This window comes from Lycorma delicatula, chromosome 2 (assembly GCF_047948215.1).
Source record: "Lycorma delicatula isolate Av1 chromosome 2, ASM4794821v1, whole genome shotgun sequence".
Lineage (NCBI taxonomy): Eukaryota > Metazoa > Arthropoda > Insecta > Hemiptera > Fulgoridae > Lycorma > Lycorma delicatula.
The window spans coordinates 68,695,237-68,717,213 of record NC_134456.1 but is presented as its reverse complement, the minus strand read 5'-3'; the positions used below and the strand labels follow the sequence as shown (position 1 = coordinate 68,717,213).

Genomic DNA, 21,977 nt, shown 5'->3' with positions numbered 1-21,977 from the left:
ATAATTAATATTTTTAATATGTATAATTATGCTTTCACCCATAAGATTGGTCCAGTGATTAACTCGCTGTCGCAAATCAGTTGTTTAACAGCTGATTTTCGATGCCGAAGGTTCTGAGGTTCAAATTCTAATAAAGGTTAGTTGCTTTTATAGGATTTGAATACTAGAGTGGATACCGGTGTACTTTGGTGGTTGCGGTTCAGTTAACCAGTCTCAGGAACGGTTGTCCTGAACCTGTACAAGACTACAACTCATTTACTTGCAATACTTATAATCCTAATTTCATTGGTCTGTGGAGGGGGTAGAGTATTGTTCACTAGAACAGATTGCAATGTACGCATAAGGAAAAAAACATTTTTGTTTAAATTATGCTTACAATTTAGTTTCCGCATAAATTTTCCAATGACGAAGCAATCGCTGCAAAAGCGTTAAAACAGTGGACGAAAAGTCCAAGCAATAAGTGAAAAAAATAATTTTTTATATAAATATATACACATACCTACATACTCGTATTTTCTTCAATTCATACTACATGTTCAGTGGCCTAATCTATAATAAAAAGAATAACCAAAAACCTACACCTCATTATCACCTATCGACTATTCGTTAATACGGTAATACCCAAAATTGACATCAATTACAGCGAAATTCTCTTTTAACCGAGAACTACTTACTAAGTTGTTACATTTATTTATTATTCTTTTTTAATAAACTGAATAACCTAATATAAAGAGATTTAGCTTTATATTTGCATAAAAGGTTAGTGGTCAATGCAACAAAGAAAGAGGGCGAACAATGTATATATATATAAATATATCCATAGAGACAGGGCCAAAATGAATATGCAAAACCAGTTAATTAATGGAATCAAAAGTTTTAATGAGTAACACCAGTACAAGCCTGACCGACCCACGAGGAGGCCTAAATGGAAAGAGTTGAAAGAGCATACGTAGTGCACTTTTCTCTTTTCCATCCATACAATAATAAAGCAGAAACAATGCCGTCCGTATACTGATTTAGATGTAATACTTGGGTATTATATTCCGCTAAACAAACTCCAGCGTCTATATATGTACACACTATTCAAATTCCTTTAATTTTGTTGAAATAAAAATTGAATTTTGAAATGAAAGCTCCCTGTAAATATAATTATAAAACAACCTCTCAACAATCATTACCGTTAACATAGTAATATTTATTTTGTAAATTCTAAATTCTTAACATATAATTTGGTTACTAATTAAATACAAAATGATAATACATTTTGTTAGGTATTAGCATCCATTCATCTATTCTACGAAAACATCAAAAACAATTCAAACGATAATTCATGTCCGGTTATACCCTATTGTATAACCTTTATTACTATTGAAGTGATGAGAAACTACACTTAAACTATTCGAAAGGCGTTGGCAGTATCCTGAATCTGTGACCCCTTTCAACCTTTGCTTATCGAGATCCTTCTACTCTAAATTTGTACGATGAAATCGGTTTCCATATTACATTAAAAACAATTTTTAACAAAAAAAAGGTTGGAAGCTGGTTTAAAGTGTTCATCAGGTAAAAGCCTAGCAACCTATGCCTTCTGAAATTTATACGTAACCTTGAATTAGAGTATGTTAGTCTTTGTTTTAAAGTGAAACATTATCAAATAATGTTTGTAATAAGCGACATAAACATAATATTTATGTTTATAATAATAAGCGACTGATAACTAGAGTACATTTTTTTGGAAAAATAATTATGAAATTTAATTTTTAAAGATTACACTTTATTTTCCTTTTAATAAAAATTACTACTTCTCTACGGATTACATATAGTAGGCCTAAATATATAATACATTATTTCATGACAAAGTGGTACCTTAATTTCTTGTTTTTTGTACAGCTGTGATGCATAGTAGTAGCAATAATAATGTCTACTATTCCCGTGGTAAACAGAGTGACGGTATCATAAGTAGGAATGAATATCATCTACATGTCTAAAGGGTTAACCTGCTAATACGCAACAGAACAGGCCTATATTCGTCTTAGTAACGATTGCCAGAGGAAACCAGTAACATTTCATTTTAACTAGACATGGGATGATTTCTATTTTTGAGAATTACGACGGCTTGAGATGTTTGAAATGATCTTTTTCGTTGAACACAATGATCTGGTAACTTATCACGGATTTGGTATAGCACCTTACAGGCTAGAAATACTATGAACATTTTGAAAGATTATAACTATTAAGAGAAATACAATATATTTCATTATATACGGGGTCGTTTTAGAAAAAATATGAACTGTAGCCTAAAATCATATAAATGACTTGAAGTATCTCGTACTTAATTTATAGTAATACTCAAATTTTCATTTATTTTAGAATTATAAGTAACGAATGGCTTATTATGGTTTTTTAAAAAATTATAACCCCAATTATTATATTATTGCACTTATATTATTTTTATTTCTGCACGTCGGCGAGAAGTTCGTTACAAGGTTTAATCAAGTAAAGGTAAAACACCATGTAAATGAACAGTTATCCATCCACTGAATTTATAAATTAAAACAATTACAACATTTAAGTGTAACGTAGTTTTTTATTCAATTTACTATCTCATTAGGAGATAACAGAATAACAGTTAATTTAAAAATGTTAATGAACTAAGACCGGAACACTTATTTCAGGTGAATTATTTGGCTAAACTTGTAAGTAGGACGTACATGAAACTATCCACTTTATAAATTTGATAATAATGGTTCAGAAAAGACAACTGTAATGAATGAAAACGACCGGAATTCATGAAAAGATAATTCAGAACATAGGAAAATAAAAACGTTCTTGAGATTACCATAAAACAGAAAATAATAAAAAATAACATACAAAAAATAAGATCTATTAGCAAGAGAAAATTAAGGATTCAGCATGGCGACTAATGTATGTATACAGGCAGAGTCCGATTTACAAGTATTAACCAAACAGCGTCCGAAGTCCAGTTCTGACCTTGAGGATCTTAGGTGGGGTGAAATAAACTCCGCCCACTAAATATTTATAACGAATAAAAACAATTTAGGACACCATGTTGTTCTTAATACAATCTCTGTTCCAAGTTAAGATATTAACGGTACACTCAAGAACAACATTAAAACAATATGCAGTCGTTAATAACAGGAGTACAATAAAACTGTTCTCTATTCAACGTTTTAATGTTACTATCTTATATATTAATTGTTTTTAATAAAAAAAAAAGAAGATATATTTAACATTATTACTATAAGTTTTTATACTTAATACGGTTTCTGTTTATACTTATGTTTCTATTTGAAATAGTATAATGAGGTTAACACATCATTAATCTAAATTTTACTTCACTCATCTTGATCCTTTTCTTCCCTTAGTTTTTCCCCGATGTTGCTTACTGATATTTAAGTAACCATTCTGGTGATTTTATGCTCACTAAATATTGTATTAATTTACTGATATTTTTGGTTGTATCTGCAAAAAGTTTATTTCTTTCTGGTTTAATTTAGAATCTCCTCATTTGTAATTTAGTCAGTCCACCCAATTTTTAGTATTCTGCAATAAAAGTACATATCAAAGGCATTTTATTCTCCTTGCTTTCTCTTCACCCAAATATTAAAATTAATAAATACAGTTTGGTAATAACAAAATTATAATAAATTGAGAAAAAAAGCGAAAAGTAAATTATACAAAGTATAATGTGTATGTGGATATGTGCTCATGACTGTGGCAGTTTGAAATGTATTATTTATAAAATGATAAATATTTTAAGGAGAATGTACCCTTCAATTATTACTTTTATTACTTATTCGTAGAATAAGTGATATTTAGATTTTTTTTAATTTTTAAAGTTTTCCCACAATTCACTTGACACGAAAGTTTTACTTAACTATGAAAATATATTATTTCCCAATTTTTCAAGCTAGGACAATTTTTGTAACTTACTAATACTTCTTCAGCTAACTATCAATACTATAATACTTCTTCAGCTAATTATCTGTTTTCTGAATATTTAACTCCTCTTATTCTCTTTCTTTCATATTTCATTACTTTTGTATTACTCTTATTTATTAAATATTAAATTTATTACTTCTACCAAAACTGTATATCACAATACACATAAACATTTTTATTCTCTCTCTTTGACTCGTTACTTCAATCTGAAATTTTTTTATTATTTCTTCTATTATGAAAGTTAATTATGAACAGTAATATACTAAATCCTTGACTTACTCAGTCATTTATTATCTACCTTACGCTGTAAGAGGTTGTTTTTATCGTGTTCTACTTAAACGATAGATTCGCATTTTGACAGTAAATAAATTATTTTACTGCGATAACCATTTCAAATAATATATTTATAAATACGGTACATATATATATATATATATATATATATATATATATATATATATGTATCTTATATATATAGATATATATATATATATATATATATATATATATATATATATATATATATATAAAGTGCAATTATCCTATGACAATATATATATCAAATGGCAAGATCTATAAATTATTTAATTATCTTAAGTTCCTTTTTGTGGAAAGTGCTCCAATTAAAAGTAGATTCTTTGTACCCAGTTTTTTTATAATACAAAATTTTTTATATTGCATATTTCATCGCGATTACTGTTTTCTATATACTATCCTATATGTTATATGAAATATACAGACATCTGAAATTATTAGGGTCTTTCTTTTGTTATTACAAATAAACTAATCAAATTCATTAGTAGCTAAATTAATTGGTGACTAAATTAAAATAGTTACTTACTTTACCAAAAAGTATCATATATTTTTTACGTTTGTTTTATCGATTTCCTGATTAGTTAAATTTAATATATATATAATAACAAGACATATTTTATTAAAAATATTACTTTTATTAATCTCTTGGGTTAACCAGTCAACTACACAAACTTATAAATTCACTACGTTTCACTTAGAATTCTCTAAGCTTCCTCATGTGACAAAACACATTCATACAAGATTCTCTTACAAACTAAGAAATTAACTGGTCTACTAATCTTAGATAACAATATTTTATCCCCACCGTTGTTAAGTAGGGGATCTATAACAACAAGGGTGGGAATAAAGTATTGTTATCTAGGATTCGTACAAAGTTAATTTCTTAGTATTTAAGAGTATCTTGTATGATGTGTATTATCACCTAAGAAAGCTTAGAGAATTCTAAATGAAAGGTAGTGAATTTAATTAATAAGTTTGTATAGTTGATTGGTTAACCCAAGAGATTAATAAAGATAATACTATTAAGTAAACTATGTCTTGTTATTATATTTAATTCTATCCAGTCAAGAAGAAAATAAACTTAAATAAATTACATTTAAGTGAAAATTCATATACACACACACACACATATATATATATATATATATATATATATACTCGTATATAAAGTTTGCATTATTAAGTCAAGGTAATAAACTGCGGTTAAATAATTATTGGTTTCCATAAAAGAAAATGAATTATTGAATGTTGTTAGGTTATCTCATTTTATTTGATGTCATTAATATACATAGTTGTTCGTTTAACATGAAATAATAGTAAACTCTTTTAAAAGAAAATCAAATACTTTCATAACTAGAATTGTTTTATAGGATTAATTTACCAAGTTAGTTTACATCTTATAGAAATGAAATTGAACGGAAATTTTTTAACGTATGACGAAAGATGCCAATTCTTTACGGAATTCGAGCTTCAGGATTACAGGATGAGGATGATAATTAAGCCACAAAAGTTGGTTATTATATGATGTACTTAAATTCGCAAACATAAATTAGTAGGTGCCATGTTTGTTTTAGTTAAATTAATGATCGAAAATTAAATTACGGAGTATATTAAATTAAAAGTAAAATCTTGTATCTAGTGTTTTCTACAATCAAAATCGAGACAAGAGTTAAACGAAATTTATTAAACACTCCAGGGAGTGATAGACAGTGTATTGTTATTGCCAAGAATAGCTACCCGAGTTGATGAGGATAAATATGTTAAGAGGAAAGTTGGTTCGGAACCAGGCAGGTGGCGGACCCACTTGTTGCGGTCGGCTAAGTGATGGATTGTGATGGAGCGGTGTAGAAATATTTACTTCGCTGTCCCGGCTCGGCCCGTAACTTGTCTTCTTTCTTTCAATAAACCCGGCGTCTTGACGCTTTGGCAGTCCCTCAAGACACGTATACTTGGATCCTCGGAAAACAAACAACTACAGTTACATCCAACAAACATTTTTTTTAGGTCTACGTAAACGTCAATAAGATAAGATTGTAGGTACCTAACTACAATTGACCGCCAGAATAATTACAATCGGAAATTGTTATACGTATGCAAATTTATTTCTATCAAAGATCAGGATAAGCCTATCGTAAATAAATCGACAATTAACGTACCTTTGGTGTGAGTTGGTTTTTGTACTTTACCAATATATCTGTAATCCAAAATTGCTTATGGATTACAGTTAATAAGGAACGCCATTTATCCATATATCAGCAAATTATAACTAAAAAGTTGTAAATCGTAATCAATGAACACTTAAATGCACCGTTGCTGCAACCGACTGTAAGCATATATTTTGTCATTCCAGAATATAGTTCTTTGATAGGGAAAGCAACTGACTTCTATCTAATTAATATTAATTTTCAAATGAAGATTGATTCGAAAACGGAACTGATAAATCACATGTTTATTTACCAATATAAAAGTAAAGTTAATTTTAGTAAGTACTAAAATTTAAATTATACTTTTACCAATAAGTTGTTACTTCAAACTATATTTTTTCCATTATCTCTATGCCCAAATGAGGATTTTTTTGTTAGAGTAAGGTTGTAAAAGTTTGGATTAGTTTTTTCTAAAGAACATGATTCTGATTTCACGATGTAGTTGAAATAGAAAGATACCGAGACGAGTTAAAAATTAATAGACAAACTTGAGACAGTTAACAAGACGTTAAAGACTGAGAAGAGTCGATAGGTTCTTTACGTTAAAACTTAATTAGCAATCTGGCAAGCAGAACATAAATTGCCGTTGAATTTCATGAGCAGTTTATCAATTTTATATTCAAGGTTTTGACGAGTAAGTTATATCTTAATGACAAGCGAAAGAAAGTTTTTCTAGTTTTTCTTGATAAAGGATTGAAAATACATAAACCTTAAATGTGAGAAATGCTGATCAGCAATGTGCGCGAAGAATTACATAGGAACTGTGCCAATTCAGAATTTAATTTTAAAAAAAAGATGAGAAGTTGTGATACAGATTTTTTAAACTATTTTTCCTTCAAAATTTCTTTCAAATTATCACGAATTATTGTTTTATTCTGTTACTTTTGTATGGTGAATAAATAAGTGAAGTTTAATATTAATTTTTTAAATAATTACAGGAAATGAATATTTTCAGGTAAATTTATAATAAGACAAAGTAACGGCAATTAAATTGATAAGCTTTATTCATGTTGGTTTTTTTCTTTTTATTAATTTTTTTCTGGTGATGTTATTTTTTTGTTTCGGTCAATCAAAAGACGACCATAAGTCACTATTTTTATTTCCAATAGATAATAAAAATTGTAAATAATACAAGCACCTAAAAATATTTACAGAGTGAAAGTATCCCTCAAAAAACAACTATTTGCCCCGAATCCACAAAAACTTTATGTACGAAGAAACTGAATACTATTTGCTACTCTCAAACTTCTTTAAAACACAATTCTTTGCTTCAAACGCAGAGAAAAATATTTAACATTCACTAAAACATTTCAGTTGTGAAAAAAATTAAAAAAATATTACAGAAATTTATTCGCCACAGGGCTGTTTCAATTACAAAATAAAGTTACTTTAAATAGATGCTGCACTTAACGATTGAGTAGCTTTGTGTATTTTTTTCTAAACCGGTTGTTTGTGATTTTTTTGAAACAGTCCCGTGAAAGTGAATTTTTATAAATTCATAAGGTTCAGGTAATTTTTATAATTTTTTTCAAATTTTTGCACAACTTAATTTTATTAAATGTTTTTTCTCAGCGTTTGAAGCAAAGAATTGTGTTTTAGAGAAATTTGAGAATGGCAAATAACATTTTTAGTTTCTTTGTAAATCAATTTTTTGCGGGTTCAGGACAAACAATTGTTTTTTGAGTGATAATTTCACTGTAGCTGTTTTAGGGGGATTGTTTTGTTCACCATTTTTTATATATTTTTGTTTTTGTGTTAAGGAGATTCAATGATACTTTTACATAGAAAGTGTTTTTTTTTTATATCAGTTATTTTTGTTATATCTTGTGTGTATATTGATTACTTCTTTTTCTCTAAGAAAAATATACAGGTATCTCTTGAATTTCTTGCCCATCGTTTTTTATGAATGCTTAAATTTAGCCGAATCTAATTCATATTCTATTATATTCGTAAGTATAATTTATTAAAACATTTTTTTTTCATAATAATCTTTTAATACATATCCTAGTACTTTCTGAACCTTAATAGCTTGCGCCATCTGACGAAATATAAATGAAAATTACGCCACGCATGCCTGTTGTCGGAGAATATAAATAGCGGTTTCATTTTGCTTGATGAGAAAAGAGTAAACCATGTGATTATAGCTTGCGTCATTGGATGAAATATAGAAGAAGAAACGCAAGTAGCTGTCTCCGAGAGCCTGCTTGCTGTCGTAGAAGAATAAAAGTGGCGGTTTCATTTGCGTTTTAAGAAAAGAGTAAAAACATTAGAATGAGTCAATTAATAAATCATTAGTAGTGAAAATAGCTTTTGTGTAAAGGAACGGGCATAACAATGCAGTATTACCGGTTATCATATTATATTAGTGTATGTTCCTTTAGTGAACGAAAATTCACAACCTTTCATAAGAAACTTAACCGGTTCTGTAATCCTCCCGTTCGTCTTTGCTTTTTCTCTATTGTGTCTGAGTTTTTGGTGGATATTCACTGGACACCAAATCAGGAATCTTGAAAAGTAATATCTTTTTTAATCTATAAACCGTTTTAAATTGCTATATTTGTAAACCTTCCACGAAGTATTTGATATCTTATTCATGAAAATTAGTGCAGTTTTTTTTGGAGTAACAACGATTTAAATTCAATGTACATGTATATATAAAAAGTTCGAACGGTGTATCAACCCGTCTTGTATTTATTCTACATTATCATATAACATGTATCGCTGACTAGATTTAGGTATATCGTTTGATACCCATTTCATTCAAATCAGTTCAGCTGTTCACGTTCTACTGCAGAGCAAAGGGTACTTACATAAATTTAAGATTTTGAATTCTTTCTTTATTCTTTCCAATGCGAACTCAAATAAAAAACAATTGTTAAGTTACTGAATAATCTCAATAAATAAACCAACAGTTTTCTATCTAAATACTTTTTTCCTCCAAAAATTTTTGTAATATATATCTACAACATAGTTCGTAAAGCTTTCTGTTAAACTAAATTAGCTACTGGCTAATTAACTATTGGCTAAGAACTAAAGGTTTTATGTAAGTCAAATATTTAAAACTTAGATATATAGTTGTATAACTTAGTTATATTTCAGTTATGTATTAGTTATATATTTTAAACACAAGCATTTAAAATTGAAAACTTTAGGTATAAAATTTGTACAATGTTACTTTTGTAGATATAAAAATGCAAGAAACTTTTCAGTAAATGTTTTTAATATGCAGTAATTCACAAAACAAAAATTAAATACATTCTCGAGAAAAACGTATGCGATTTTAAATACAATCAGAATTATAATAAAGGACAGCGACGTCTCTCAACGTTTCTTAAGAGCCATACAAATTTCCGAACATCATCTATTAAATATTTGTCCGTATTAATTTATTTATTTTCCGAAATTAAAATTACAAATTTCTAGTTTAAATATACAAAAAATCAATCTTTATTTTTCAATATATAACAATATAATCATATACAGTTGAAACAAAATATTAAAAAAAAGCCTACGTAATTAAACTTATTCTTATTTGCTCTATTTTTTTTTTAACACAATATTTTTTGCGCGGTTTCACAGTACTCTGTTAGCTATAACCTATCGTAGTGAAGTTTTCTACGTTACGTTACGAGTAGACTAATTAGCCTACTGAAAAGGCAATACAGAATGAACATGGTACAGCTCAGGACAAAGTAAAACCAGTAAGCCTTTATTTTATAGATTGAAAATGTATATGATCTCGTAATAATCAATTGAATGCTGGTGTATGCACATTTTGCACAGTTAGAATATAATGGGAGGAAACTGTATTCCACAAAGTGTAAAAAAATTCTTTTTTTGGAAAATAGTGATTAAATGTAGGGCAATACATATTCACAGCATTTTTTTTAAAAACTGAAAAAGGTTAGGCGTGTCCTGAAACACAGATTAGAAAAAATATAAATATAGTACGCCTATTGTATTCTAATTAGGTTATTATTATTATAAATAATATTTTTTTTAAATATATTTTTTCCAATATTTTACTTAATAATTATTATTAATCAAGAATAACGTCTCTTAATTTTCCATCTGTATATCTAAGGTAAACCAGACTGTATTTTTTTTTTTAAACTAACATTCTAGTATTAACGAACTAGACAAGTGAAATGATCTGCAGAATATTACAACGCAATGAAGTTTTTATTTTTAAAGCGATAAAAAATCGAGGAAACTAAACAACTTATTATCTATCGTTATAGGAGTACAGAAAATCGAGCTGTAATAATTATTCAGGAATATATGAGCTAAATGACTAATTTTTTTCTGAGAGCATGTTTTCTTGTTTTTTGTACTATTTTTATTTACATAAACAGAGGATATAAAACGGTTACAAAATAAAATACTGTTTGTTACGTTTGCTTTTTTTATTCAAGCGTAACTAAATAAACTTTCAACTTTTCGACAAAATCGATTTCGGTAGAAAATGTCGTAATCTAGACCGACGTATAGGTCGTATAGAAACTTAACAGACAAAAAGTTAAGCTTTCCTTGGAGTAAAGAGATAACCGCTGTAAAAAAATCTTTGAAGTCGTTTATATTTTCTATATTATATATACAACTGGTTAACATATGTAGCCTATTGAATATATAAAGAAAAACCGTTACCATAAAAATAGTAACAAAAAAAGAATGTTTGTAGAGAACCAGCCATAAAGAAGTTTCAATGCTCCCTAGAGCGTGCTCTCTCATATCACACGATATCCATGGAACAATAAACTGATGGAGTAGGTTCGTAAAGGCGCAATAAAGTTTCTGGTAAAAGCCGAAGTTCAGTAAAGCTCTCTCGCAGTCTGTACGTGCAGGTGTACTCGTAGCGTGTTCTAAGGTGTTCTGTGATGACACTCAAATCTTGCAATACCGTCTTTCCCGTGGGGAACACAATATACCCAGTACTTGCCTCATCCGGTAGTAAGACAAGTTTTCAAACAATTTAACTCTAACTACTTCTTATATTTACATTTCTAAATTTGTTTTATTTAAAAGAAACTCTACAGTCTGTATATTACAATAAAACTTTACGGATTTATAAATAGAATGAAAACAATTACAAAAAGAAAGGCCTAGTGCTGAATTTACAGTAACTTTCAAGTTTTATTATACGAACCGAAAACTTTTAGGCATACATTTCATGAAAAAACCCCAAAATTACTTATAAATACTTCAAACACGACGTTCTCTATTTGCATGCATGCTAACTCTCACTCTTTTTCAATAACTTTGTGTATGTATGTATGGATTGATTTTTTTATTAGCATGTAAACATTTTTTTATTTATTTTTGAGGTACAATAATTGTTCTGTAAGTAAAAATAATAGAAGGAAAATTTTGAGTTATCTCAGCTCATGGTTTGTCAGTTTTATTATTTCTAAACCCTTTGAGAATCAATTGATACCAATCAATTAACACCCATTTATCGAGATTCAGTTTTCATACCAAAACATTTGTGCTCTAACCAACTGATGATTTCTCACATCTGGTTATATTTAATTATTCCTTGCTATATACATATATATATGTTTTATTTTTATGTTGTAATTGATGTCTGACAAACATAAAGGATAAAAATTCAAATAGGATATGATTCACTACTATTAAATATTACAATTTTCTTATTTATTTTTTTAATGAAATTTTAGAATTTCTGTCCTATTTTTTTATATGCTATAGATCTAATTTAGTAGAATAGAATACTGCCATAAGAATACAGTGTAGGGTTTCGGAATATTTTAGTATGCAGTGCGAAAGAAAAAAAAACTTGATTGAACTATATATCTTTTTAATCAATTTGTCCAAAAATTTAAATTCTGTCAAAAGAATTTAAATCTGCAACTATTTCTTCTCAAATAAATAAAATACCTTTTATTTCTCATCAATAGTAAAATAATTGCAGACTAAAAAAGAAAATTGTTATTTTCCGTGGAATATTAATTATAATATGAAATATATATACACTCGTAAGTATATTAAAAAAAATAATTATTTACAAATCACTGAATTGAGATGAAGTTCATCAGGTAAAAAACCATGCGTTCAAAAAGATATAGACCAAACAAGCAGTTTTTTTACTTAAATTGATGTTTAAAGTAAACATATAAAAAAAACCACTAAATTTCTTTTCTCTGCAGAAAAAAAAAATTATAAATAAAAATTATTTTATGGTTTTTACGCATAACAAATGTGTTAAACCGATGTGTTTGTTTTTTTTTTACCATAATATTATGTTACTATAAAAAAATATAACTATTATAAGAGCTCATTGGAATTTTAAAAGCTCTAAAGTAAGTAAATTAAGAGTTAAACGGAATACGAAAATTCGCCATAATTTTTCTTTTTTAAATTCATATTTTCATCAGTTATAAGCATTAATTAGTTGAGATTTTGAAAGAAGTGACAATAGTAACGATAAAAAGCTACTTATTGGTATAATTCTGTATTAAATTACATTCTTTATTTCTTAAAGTTTAATCACTGCATCCTGCAATCAAAATAAAAAAAGAATCTACATCTTTTATTGTATTCTAATTCTACAAAAATTAAAGTTTTAATCGTAATGGGACAGTTTGAAAAACTGATATTATTTTTAAATGAAAGGAATAAGGTAATTTGATTTCTTGCAGCCTAATATAATTTATTATGCTGGTAATGCGTACATTCATGTCGGCTAGATAGCTCTTATTTATGAAGTGAGGATGAGAAAGATGAGGTATAGAGGTGAAGAAGAAGAAGAATAATATCGAATAGGTAGATAGAGAAGAGAAAATGGAAGATAGAAAGAGGGAGTACTGTAAGAGCAATCAGGGTACAGGACGTACGGGAGCGGTGGCTGCAGTGGTGGCGGCTAGTTCCAGGTAGAGCCCCTTGGGGCACACTATGGCCTGTCCCTACCAACCAAGCGGACGAGTCTTAGGGGACCACCGCCATATATTCATGTCATCCTACCACCGCCCATATCTTCTACCGACCAGCATCCTGGTAGGGATACGCGAGCGCGTATGCATACACACACATACACGCACCCGCAAACGCACGTTTTACGTATGGCGTGCACATCAATATCCACAGAGGTATCTTCCCAACATTTAGCCGGAAATTCGAGGCAGAATTACAAAATGTTACTTAAACTGTACTGTTACTTAGTATATAATAATTGTGAATACATTTTTAATTTTTTGAATAGATTTAAAGTAAAAATTACGTTTCCAAGAAACCTCTGTAACTGTCTCAGTAAAGATTACTCGGATGATAAACAGCAGTTATGCTATTATGAAAACAATTCATCAAAATAAATGTCAGTAAATAAACAATATATATTATTATTACTAACGGGAATAATTAAACAAAAATTAACTTTTCTGACTGTGGAAAACTAGTTCTTTCTAACAACAATGACAATTGTTGTTCTAATTAAATTTACTGCCAATTATAGTAACAATGTAAAAAATAAACTTATAAACAAAACTGTATATATATTTTATACTATTACTTATTATATGTGTATAATGGGAAAATAATAATAAATAACAAAATAAAAATATAAAAATTAATTAAATTAAAATTAAAAAATAAACGGGAAAAATAGAGAACAACCAAAAAATTATAAAAGTAAAAATTATTAAAGCTAATTTCAGAAATTCTATTTTAATAAAAGAAAAAAGATACTACTACGTTAATAAATATATTTTCCTAATTATCGACCTTTCGATGATTAATTAGTAAATAGAAAAAATGGCAATCTCAAGAAAAAAAAATTAATGACCTCATAATATAGTTACAAACCATTCAGTTAGGTAATTTATGTAAGATTTTCATTTTTGTGCTGTTTACAGTATATATGAATATTAATTAAAATACAATAAGGTGTTGGAACTGAATTTCATGAAGACTTACGTTCGATTTCAAAAGCGTTGAAGAAATTATTGTGTATTCTGCAGAAAATTGAAACGCTAGGTTTTTCATACTAATTTCTGAATCTTTTTTTTTTACAGAAATCGGTTTTTATAATTATTCGTTTTATTAATTGCACTCTCTCCGTTTCTATATCACAGTAATAATTCCATCCACTTTTAACAGAGCTTGCATGAGTAATAGTGAGTGTAGAACTATTGACTTTTGTAGGACTATTGTCTAGAACCTCGGCAGCCGATTGGCTGGAATCGATTACAAATATATTCTTGTAGTTTTCATTTATTTGCTTGATGATATCGACATATAAACTTGAAACTTCTGCGTGGGATATGAAATTTTGTAGCGTATGAAAAATGGTATGTCTGACCGGGATTCGAACCCGGGACTTCCGAATGAAACGCCAAAACGCTATTACGAAACCTGACGTAGAGAATTAGATTAATTTTTAAATCTCTATTTTAGATTTCAATAACATATTTATTTTAATACCAATTTCGTCACCTTTAGACAAACGAAGAATTGTACAGGCAGATGGTTATTTTCAATTTTAGAAAACTATAAAGTTATTATTTTAGTTCTGGAAAAAGTCATTTCTTACCGTTAAAAAAAAAGTAGTTCACAATGATTGTTATTCTCAACATAGATTTTATAATTACCTCCAGACTTCGGGGTTATTCCGCCAAAGAAAAATCTCATCTTAATTGTTACGATTGAATAAATTTTCACTTGGCATAATTAAAATTTAAAAAACCCTGCAGAAGCTGTAAATTAGGGGGAGGCAATAAAATAATCTCAAAAAATTCTACCAAATACGCAATACACTATGTGAAAATTTCCATGGGTTTCGTACTAAATTTCAAATTAATAAATATTGGAATTATCATAAAAAAGTGACTACAGCAAATTATTTAAAAAAAAATAAACTTCTTTCACCGAAGTTTAATATAGACTGGAATCTAAATCAGAAGAAAATAACTTGTAACAAGTTTCAGTCAACTTAACTAGTCTCCGGGAATTACCGTCATGTATTACTTCAGAGGACGAATGAGAATGATAAGTATGAGTGTAAGTGAAGTGTAGTCTTGTACAGTCTCAGGTCGAACATTTCTGAGATGTGTTGTTAATTGAAACTCGATCACCAAAGAACACCGGTATCCACGATCTAGTATTCTAATCCGTATAAAGGTAACTGCCTTTAGTAGGATATTTGAACGTTGGAACTCTCGACTTCGTAATCAGCTAATTTACGTAGACGTGTTCACCACTAGACCAACCCGGTGGGTTCCGTCAACCTATCCCATCTGATACTTTCTTTGATTTTTATATGTAAGCGCTAAATAATCTTTTAAGCAAGTTTACTTCTAAAAACTGCAAACAAACATAATATTCTTTATCTGATAAATATAATCTACTTAGAATTCAGCTAGAATAGGAAAAATCTATCATGAAAAATCTTCTCTTGTTTTTAACATTTGATTAATTAAATTTACCCGCCAAATTAACTACACAAAACACAAATTCAGAAGCCTAACCTTAGCCTATATCCTTATTAGGATATTTTTTAATACTAAAAAGATTAGCCCTACAAATTTTGTTTTAAATACAACTTAGAAAAAAAAACGGGTTTAAAACAAGTTTTCTAATAGTAAGTAGGAAAATTTTAGAAGTTAATTTTTATTACTAAAATTAGCAAAATTTTATTGTTTTATTTTATAACACACTACAGAGACAGTACAATCAAACTATAAAACAATAAACTATTTACTATTAAACCATTTTCGATAAATGAATTTTTGCTGGTTGTTCGAAAAATATCGCAAAAGGAAGACAAAAATAAAGTGTATACGGCTGTATACTTGCTAGTGTGTATTTGTAAAAGAAATATAGGCTACATAAGAGAGAGTACCAGAAGGGATTTGGTCACTAGGGTGGAAGATGCATCAGCGAGGGCGGGCAAAAGGGCACCAAGAACTAAGCAAGCAACCGTGCCGTCCCGGCCCATAAAGAAAGAAGGATTACCGCATCCCTTATGTACTTCCACTGATGGGGAAATAAATATTATGGAGTCGGTTGATGTAGAGCTCCTTGTTCACAACACATTTTACCGATACATCTAACATGAACGACGAATCCGATACGCTCATGTTATTTTCGATAATAACATTTGATAAAGCAATTTCTCTGAACTGTGAAGTGATGAAATTATTACATAAATAATAATTTACTATATAGTAAATCTGAATGTACGGTGTAGTAACTTTATAGTATATAATAACTACCTGAAATTACAGTAAAAAGGATCCAAAATTAGAAAATACCAAGAATAATCTTCTGTTTTAGTTTTTTTTTTCAAAATATTTCATCATGTATGTTAAAACATACATAAAATTATAAAAAACAGACAAACAGAATACCTTTAAGTACGTTAATAGAAAATTTTCACGAAATTAACTGAAATGCGTCAGAAATGTTGAAATTTTTTTAAACGCTCTAAAAATTATTAACGTAATTTTATTTATAAACAGAAAAAATCTTTTCTCACGTAAACGGAACATGTCTTTGTTCTATTAAAGTTTAAACATGTAATGTTCTATTTAACTGCTGTATATTTAATGAAATAACTACTTTATATAGTTTACAGTAATATAATATTCAAACTACTATTAATTCCTAACAATCTTGGTACTGAACTTCCTTGAAAATTATCAATTAAAACAAAAAGAAAGAGTAGTTTCAAGAAAGTTTGTTCCGCAGAACTAAACCAACTTCCTTTAGGATAGTAATACCGAAAAGTAAACGGAAAATTTTAGTCCAGTACTTCACGGTGAGTCAATATATCTAACAGAGAAAATATTTTTCTTATTATTATTCAATAAGTAGATGAAAACTGCTATGGTTGTTTAAATATTTAAACAAATAATATATTCCCCATAAAAAAAAGATATTACATATTTCATGAAATAAAATTTTATCTAGGCTCTTTTTCATAAATCTTAAAACTTAGAGCTTTTAAATATCAAATAAAAACTGCTATATATTTATTTATGTATATCAGTTTCATTTTTTTAACTAACACTACACTAAAAAAAAGATGAAATTAGCTAAAAATTTATTTAAAAAAAGTGAAATTGAATGAAAATAAAATCGACAAATATTCACTAATACTGCTAAACAAATTTTTAAATGAAATTGATAAAAAATGTTCAAAAGAGATGGACGAATTAAAAATATTACATTGAATACATTATTATAACTGAAAAAAGATTTAAAAATGTACAAATTTTCAAACTTTTAATGGAGAAGATTTTTGTTGCATCTTTTTTTTAAATTTTTGATAAAATTTTATTGGTTTGTCCGATTTTGTGTGTTTGGTTGATTCTTATAAAAAAGTAATTTGGTTTAATAATTCTTAATAGGATCTTAAACGATTAGAGGAAAGTTAAAATTAGAATAAAACGTGAAATGACATTTGTATTATTTTGAATTGGTGATCGTAAGTAGGTTTAAATTAGTTTCAAATATTAGACAAATTTTAGAAAGATAATCGCATTTAACAACGCAACCTTATTTAAAGAGAAGATCAACAGGCAAGTTCGTACAGATAAAAATTGTTGTAATTAAAAGTGAAGAAGAACTTTCTAGTGGAAAATCCGATTCCCATTCATCCAAGCTGATTTAAGATGTTTCTGTATCAATACCCTTTTTAAGTGAACAGTTGATTTGTAATAAATAATGCTGAGAAGCTGCGTCATGCGGGATTTCAAAAAAGGTAGTCGTTGAGACAAAATGTAACGAATTTGTATTAGAGTAGTTTTTTCGCTCTTTTAATGATAGTTTTGATGTCCGTAAAGACAAACTTTTTTTTTTTTGGGAAGCTTAATGCCACATTTGATCATAACAAATTAAGATTTTTATATAAATTTAAAAAATAAAAAATCTGTTTGCCAAAAAATTAATAAACGTGTTTAATACTTCATAAATAAAGTTTTGTAATTCAAATCATAAAAAAAGGGTATGTGTTTGCCGTGAAAAGCTTATACAGTACGGAGCAAAAGTCCTACAACGTAATTTATTAGGAAGCAATAAATTATATACAAATGATCAGATGATTCTTTATTTATGGTCGAAAATATATCATTACTTTTACAGAATTAAACATCATAATCGAATACCGTTTATCGAGTTTATTACAATAGGACCAATGCTAAACAGAAGTAAACAATGCTATGAAGATAATTACAGCGCAACTTTATTAAAGAAAAGATTGATAAATAAATTTTAAATTGTTGCAGTGTGAGAAAAGGACTGTTTTTTTTCTACTGTTTTAGACATCAGAATTCCTTTTTTATATTAGAATATAAATAATCTGTCACAATTATTCATAAGATTATCTTTGTGTAAATTGAACAATATACGTAAACCAGTTTCACTTGACGCATGATTTCCTAACATTACTGATGTATGCCATTAATTATCTACTTGATTATTCCCTAAAGGGGACAGGAACGTAATAAATTCTGTAACACGATTCACCCCAATTTAAGCTGTGAATATGGATATACTGTTTGGATATAGATATACTTAGGTACGTATGCGAATTAAAAAAAAATACTCGATTCTAAGTACAATTCAGCATAGCCTATATTTGATATAAATTTATTTTAACAGTTGCAGAAGAAGGAAAAAACATTACTTATACTATAATTTTTACAAATAACTTGATAATATCGGATCTTCTGAAAAACAATACAATAGTTCTAATATTGCATTATGCTGTTTTGCCCATTAAATGATTATAACAGATACGAAAATATATTTTTTTAAATTTAACTTTATAATTTATAAACTCTTTCATAAATATATACATCGAACAATCCATATACTAATATAAAAATTTTGCTTTTACTTACTTTTACATTCATTCAGGTAATTAATTTTGGATTTCTAAATATTAATACTGTAAGATCAGTGTTATTTCATTTTCAAGTTATAATAGTAGGATTATAATGTAATTAAAAACATGCTTACGATAATAAACACAATTTATCGTTTACAGAAAAAAGAATTAACGAAAAAACGGTGTTGAATAAGTATAATAAAATATTTTTTTATTATCACTGTTACTTAACGCGTATAATAATGTTACAATACTTGTAATAAGATCTTTCCAGCAATAAACAGATGGGTAATTATTGGCACTGTTTTAGAACTATAAGTAACAGTGTAAAATACTAGACTTAATTTTATTAAAGTAGAGGCCTAATATATATCATAGTTTACAGGTAATTCAACAGCAGCAATTTAAGTGATGGAGACCGTATTATATTGTAAAATATAATTAAGCTATTTTTCTTTCTCGTAAGCCTCCACTAATAATATTATCTCTGTGAGTACAACAGAGGCTACTGTTAAACCGATTTATACATACCCTACAACTGTTATCTTACACCATAAATTTTTCCAGTTTCTAAAATTAATTACCGGTTTCTACATATTGTAGATTGTATATTTAAAAAACTGATTTGTTATACCTTTTTTATGCACCTAGTATACTAGCCTGAGCAGTTTTAAATTATCTGGACGGTCAATACTAACAAGTTTATTGATTTAATTCAGGAGAGTACATATTTTCAGGATTTTTAAAGAGATGTCTAAAATATAAAGAAAAACGTATTTTATCTTATACAGCACTATTCAACGAATTATTATTTTTTTATTTATGTATCTTTTTATTAAAGAACTAACAAAGGGTACGATCTAAAAAGGAGATAAAGTTTATCGGAAAGTGGAAAATAAAATACTTTTCCCTTTTAGAAAACAATCCTTGAGATCTTTATTTATACTCTTAAGTGGGGGAATAATAATTTTCCAGTAGTAAAACCACAACTTTATTTTCGATACAACTTCTGGAAGAGAAGGATTCGATACGATCAACAATCTAAAGGTTGGTTTAAATTTAAAAGGTTATCGCTAATGAGCTTAAGCTGAATGCGTGAAAACTCACCTCCGTTGTAGGATCTGAACTTTTGAGGGGGTCTGTAGTAAAACTGAGGGATTGTACACCAAATTGCGTCACATGCATTAAGTTAAGCTGCTTACGAGACCGTGCCGTTCCGGGCACAGCACTCGTCCATCAGTCTTACCATACCTGAAATAAAACAAAACACAACATTAAACAACAGCTGAAAATTCCCTCACTTCCTCTTTCAACTCTTGTCACACCACCGTGTTCTCCCCGTTTGTCACTTTCTCTTTCACTTCCCTTATTGTAATAAACCCTTACGCTGTTGAACTCAAAAGGTCGTTCACTACGATCGTTCAAAATATTCATGACTCACTTGTCCCTCTTTTGTTTTGCCACCCTATTTCTCATTCCCCCCCATTAAAAATTACTTCCACGTTTCAGCTCCGAATTCTAATACTATAATATAATCCCACACATATTTTTTTTTTTATAAATACAAACCTACACAACATAATATTAATCCTTAATATCATCCAACAAAACAAACCCTAGAGATAAAAAGGGATCACTTTTGTTTCAGGGAAAGAAAAAAAATCACAAACCATGAGGCTTGAAAAGAAGATAAAATCAAATTTGAGATAGTAACAGGTGCGTACCATGATATATATATATTCTTTACTTTTAATTACAGCTACTTCAAAAATAAAAAGTTAACTAACAGATATTTGAAAATTCGAATTTAAGGTCTGCAATTCAGAAATCAATTTCTGTTGTTTTTATATTCTCATAATCATACTGAATATCAGTTCATATGTAGGAAGGAATCAGTTATCACTACATAAACTTGAGTGTGCGTCTTTTTGATGGTAAAAGGATCTGTACTACAGCTAAATAAATAAAATAACCTAGAGTATACCAGTCATCCTGTATAAAAACTATCTTAATTTCTACCTGTAAACTACGAGAACCCCACAGAGATATGAGAGTTGTGAAGATTTGATAGAAGGGGATCGCTTCAAAACTTGCAGGATTTTGTTCGGAATTTTCTCCTCTAATATCTTCTGCCCAGTTGACCACTAGATTTTCCCTCATCTGATAAACAACCCGAGGTAGATTTTCATTTATAATTTTATGCTGAAATTATCTTACCAGGTGCTATCATCTGAAGCCAGAAAGAAATGATTTAATAAAAGATTGTTACCATTCCCTTTTTATTTTTTTTCAAAATTTGTTAGATAAACCCCTCAGCCAGAAACAGGAATCAAAAACATATGAGACAGGAATTCCAAATGGTTAGACTGAAAAAAAATTAGAAAGTACAAAAGAATCTGGTCTTATCTTTTTGACCGCATCCAGGAAACCGTTTTCCTAGCCTAATTTAAAAAAAAAAATTGAAAATTATATCTTCGGAAAAATTATAATTTTTTTTGAAATAAGATTCTATCTTTTTTTTGTATGAATCGGACTTGCATTGTTATCAAAATGCTAAAGGACATCCCAAGGTGGTATCATGAACAATAGACTTGTTGTTAAATATTTAGAATGTTATGTTAAATTAATGTTTGGATATACTTCTGAAAGTTATA

General features: G+C 28.4%; 1 protein-coding gene across 13 annotated transcripts in view; it reads right to left on the bottom strand.

Annotated features, from left to right (window-relative positions):
• nrm (neuromusculin) overlaps positions 1 to 20,510 on the bottom strand; it is a 797,795-nt gene extending 777,285 nt beyond the window's left edge. For all 13 annotated transcript variants that reach the window (XR_012755069.1, XM_075355520.1, XM_075355516.1 and 10 more), the window contains exon 1: positions 20,431 to 20,510. The gene's annotated coding sequence lies outside the window, so the exon portion shown is untranslated. The remainder of the gene's footprint in view (positions 1 to 20,430) is intronic.
• Positions 20,511 to 21,977: the final 1,467 nt, after the last annotated feature.